Consider the following 5,257-nt stretch of genomic DNA (forward strand, 5'->3'; position numbering starts at 1 on the left):
GTTCGTTGTATTCTATCTCATTACTAGATATCATTCCACTTATAGCTACCTTTCAAAGGCCATCCGCTAAAAGCGATGTTCTAGTCTCATCCATGGTTAGAGTATCACCCATAAGCATCAATGTTTGAACCAGATTTTCATAAGACTTCGATAATGAAAGCAATAGCATGAGTGCTTGGTCTTCCACATCTACCTTCACATCTATATCCTTCAAGTTTGATATAATCCTATCAAACTTATTGATATATTCCCGGATTAAGGTGCCTTCTTTCATCTTGCATGTATACAATTTGGATTTTTAATAGATCTTATTTGTTAGAGTTTTCCTCATAAAATTTGACTCTAACTTTGACCACACGCCAGCGGCCGTTGGTTCATCATTTACCAAGAAAGCAACATCCCTTTGAAGGCACAAGATTATGGTCCAATTAAACCAATAATATAATCCGTTGATTTTACATGTTAAAAAAATAATTACTTTTAACTTTTTATTTATTTTATTTTATTTACCGACACACTCTTCTTTTCACAAAATTATACATCCCTTTATTATTTTAGTGTCCCATTGAAATTTAGCCCTATATCGACATAGAAGTTTGATAAACAATATCTTAATTATATATTTTTTTATTTATGTATAATTCACAAACATTGGTCGTAGTAGACCAAGTGAATATAGTGCAACTTACAAAAACAGAAAATATTAATAAACGTGAAAAACGAATGATAGGTAGTATTTCTACTCTCTTTTTTGTATCTAACTTTTAAAAAAAAATTAACTACTAATAATAAATTTTTTATTATTGTTATTATTACGATAATTATAATTATAATAATAATACAAAACATACCCACAAACAAGTACACTCTTTAAAATGGGTATCTGGGGCAACGCGAGGGGCACATATTAGTCACTAATAAATAAAGTCGGTCTCGCAACCAAGCCACAAGATAGCGACACTTAGCATTCCAATTATTCGCCAAGTGTCGCGTCACGTAGGTGACAAATATGTTTTATTGTGACACATATGATTGTAAGTAAGTAAATTTTGGATAGATTTTCTTAAGATAAAAATGTTGTATTAAGTTTTATTATCGATATACTTCTAATATTTCGTATATACAAAATTAATCATAGCTTTTAATAAATATCCTATAACTCGGTTGTATTTCCATCATAAAATTCGTTTTAGAAAGTTCTTTAATATAAGATCCATTTATATATATTTAATTTATTTAAAAATTTAAAAAAAAATTAGTAAAAATATTTTTAGTTTGGTTAAAATACTTTCAGTTCAGTAAAATAATTTAAGCTCAATAAAAATAATTTCAAGTCAAAAATAACATAGATATCTATTTACAAACAAAACTACAATTTTTATCATCAAAACTACTATTATATGATATTGTAAGTCTAAATGTCATGCATTATTAAAAGAGATTAAATGACCATATTTCACATTCAAGCCAAACGTTTATCCTAAAATTTTATCATCAATCTGGGCATCGTCCGGACACAAAACTAGTATATATATAAAGGGGAGTTTTTCCCGAGTTTCAAGAGCGCCACGTAGGATTTCATTTTTTAAAAATTATTAGAGCGCCGCTTAGGATTAATATTTTTAAAAAGCTACAATCGAATTATGCCACGTAAGATTAGTTTTTTTTTAAAAGCGCTACGTAGGATTATAATAAAACAGCGTCACGTAGGATTAATAATTTTAAAACGCTACAATAGGATTATGCTACATAAGATTAATTTTAAAGCGTCACATAGGAAAATGTTATATTTTAGCCAATGAAAAAAAAGAATTGCAATTTATTTTGGATCAAAATTTTTATATTAATTATAAAAATAAAACCAGCGGATTTTTTATGTGGCTAGTCATATCGTGTGGCCGGCTAAGACACACCCAAACACTGACCGAGTAACCCCTGACTGTTCGAGTAACCTCTGATCGATTGAGTAACCCTTGATCAACCAAGTAACTCCTGACCAAGTAATCCCGACTACACGGTGTGACCAGCCACATATGAAACTTTATGAAATAAAATATTGTCTTTTTAAATTACGAATTTTATCTAAACATGAGAAACAAAGTTAATAATTCATTTTATAATAAAAATTCAAGCAATAAGTAAGCGAATATCACAAAATTTATTAGATAAATATATATTTAGTAAAATATTTTATTTGAAAAAATACAAATAAATCGTGTATCGTACGGATTTCATCTAGTAATAAAATAAAATAGAATAAAGAAGAAGAAGAAAGAAAGAAAGAAAAATCTTCTTCAAAAAAAAAAAAAAAAAAGAAAGAAAGAAAAATCACATAGTCCGTACAAGTATAATAAGCATATAAAAAAACCTTTTTCCCTAGATTGACATGTCGAGCGCGTAGTAAAGATTGTCTAAGTACAGAAGCTAAGAGTTCGCAAAAGAAACACGCACTTCACTTGACAGTATAATATGCATATAAAAATGACTTTTACACTATTTACCACCTTTCCTTTGACCGTATTTTGTGAATAATACGTAAGGAAAAACATATTTATGTAGGATCTTTTTTATTTCGTCTCAATAATTACTATCATAATATATAAATTTTATGATTTTTACTTGTGAAAAATTAAAGTTGTTGATCGTTAAAATTTTGCATTGACAAGCGTGAGAAAAGAAACAAGTAAAAAAGAACCGATGAAGTTATGCTTATTAGTTTTTGATTTCATCACGGTCAATTTAGTTAATGTGTTTGAAAAGTACATATAAAGTTTCATTTTGCGTAGCACAGTATGTAACTACTTCGTACAATTCATAAACATCGTTTAAAACAATGAATGGTACGGTACTCTAAACTTTTTGGTTTTCAAAGCCATCTTCACGATTTTAAATTTTTCTCAGCTGTACCCACATATGCAGGCAAAATTGAGCTAAAGAAGAATAACAAGATGGAGTTGATAGGGGTGGAGCAGTTACAACAATTAATCATCTTCTGGTGTGTTGGTTAGAAGAAGGAAACCTAAACCTCAATATCTTCACTATGAAATAATTAGAAGGGAACTTTAAGCTGCTAACTACTAATTGCACAGCTCACTATCACACTCAAAAATTCCATCTGGACCTAAGTTTCAGTATCATATGAGTAACCACTACTATGTTTCTTTTATTATCAGGCAAAGCCCATAAACATAGTTCCCCAAGCAAAGCCCACCTTTTATCATTGGACTCGTAATTCCTATATATCGTTGTCGAAGGACAGACATCCAATTTAGCAAAGTCTTAATCCCACCAGTAATTATCCTAGGGCCAATAACTCAAGAAACAGAATACCTTATTATTGGCTCAGTAAGCAAAACAGGGAGCTTAATCCATCTTCACAGTTGAGACGTTTAAACCTTTCCACATAACACCACCCAATTGCGCCCCTTCCCCCTCGCCAACCTATGAAGATCAGATATATAATGTAACATGATTACACAAAATATACTATGGTTATGTTATTCTTAATTCTTCGCTCCTCCTAATCACTTAAGTATAAAGACATATAAGGAAGTCCTTTAAACTTTACAAACACTCAGCTTTTCCCATCCCAGATATCGTAAACAAGTACTCCGTATATAAACTCATGAAATAGGAATAATAAAGTATAGCACATGATCCCTAAAAATGCTATAGGAAGTATGCATAGTTTGGGTCATCTCATTAGTGACAGATTAATGTTGGGACTTCGGAGTTCAGACTTCGAAATATCAACTACCAATAGTTCCTCGTCAAAAAAAAAAAAAAAAACTACCAATAGTTCAAGCGACACAAAAGTCTCATTCGACATGAATATTATAGTATCATCCATCTTTCCGCCCTTGAGCAAGCCCGTAACTAAGCTATAAAAGCTTTCCAAACGCAGAGAATGATTGCTCAACAGCATAACATGTAGAATACTCAAACCCCTCTTGAACTCACCAACACGAATAAACCCATCAACCAATATCCTTTATTTAGCTGCATTAGGCTCACAACCTTTAATTTGCATATCAACAAGCACCTTATAAGCCTCCTCAACTCTCCCTTGCACATAAAATTAACCAATATGTAATATATCACAACATCAGGCTTTAGCCTCTTCTTCTTCATCTCAAGTAGCAAAGCTTTAGCTTCATCAAGCTTGCCTCTTTGCGCTAAAATCAGTCATCAAAACCCCGAAATTAGTAAGCCGGGGTTTGCACCCTCGATACTCCATATCAAACATCATCTTTTTTGCCTCGTTATGCTTCCCCAATGCACACAATCCCTCCATCAAATGAGCATAAGTAACCGCATTAGGATGTTTCCTTTTCCTAATCATGTCATCAAGCAACTTTTTACCCTTACCCACATCACCCTTCTTACACATAAACCCAATCAAACTATTATAAGTCACAACACTAGGCTCAACTTCTCTCTCAAGCATTTCATCGAACACCTTACAGGCTTACACGCATTATCCAAATCACCCTTAACCAACCACCCCTTCATCAATATTAAACGAAATCGAATTCGGCCGAAAACCCAACTCCTTACACCTCAAAAACAAATCATTGGCATCAGAAAACCGATCATTATCAACAAGAACATTAAGCAAAGTAATAAAAGACTGCAAATTTCTTTCACAATTGAATGTGGGCATTTGATTAAACAACCCAATTGCTTTCTCAACCAATTGACATTTTCCATAATGCTGAATTTACCCAATAAAGAGTGATTCTTTGCAACGAATTCCGCGCTTTTTGATGAACTCAAGATATGGGTCAATTTGATCGAAGTTGCGAAATCGAGCGAGTTTGTAAAGGAGAGAAGAGTAATGGTTGGCTAATTCTTTTAATAGCTTGTCATGCCACATACATCATGTTTTTAAGCTATAACAATTCTAGCTATCTGTTGATCCAATGATTAAGCTAGTTGTAAATTAATTTATTTTTAATTTAATAATAATTTTTTTCTAATAAATATTTTCCAAGTTAATTGCTCTACAAAAAGCTAATCAACAAGATGTGCAACAATGTATAACTGATAGCTTAAGATTTTTTATATTTGCAAGCTAGTCCCTTTTCCTAACCATTGGAGTTGAGGGTAACCGTGTTTGAAACCCAATTGGGTGTAATGCGTGAAGAGTGAAAGAGCTTCATCTAGATCATGGAGTTGTTGGGTATGGCCCAAATTTCCAAAGCCCATTATTTTGATGGAGTATTGGTTCATGTTCTAGAAGCTTTCGGATACATGT

At 32.1% G+C, this 5,257-nt stretch overlaps 1 pseudogene; it reads right to left on the bottom strand.

Moving 5' to 3' along the window:
* Positions 1–2,981: 2,981 nt before the first annotated feature.
* Positions 2,982–4,876, bottom strand: LOC110707984 (annotated as a pseudogene).
* Between the last annotated feature and the right edge of the window lie 381 nt (positions 4,877–5,257).

This window comes from Chenopodium quinoa, unplaced genomic scaffold (assembly GCF_001683475.1).
Source record: "Chenopodium quinoa cultivar QQ74 unplaced genomic scaffold, ASM168347v1, whole genome shotgun sequence".
In the NCBI taxonomy this organism is placed as follows: domain Eukaryota; kingdom Viridiplantae; phylum Streptophyta; class Magnoliopsida; order Caryophyllales; family Amaranthaceae; genus Chenopodium; species Chenopodium quinoa.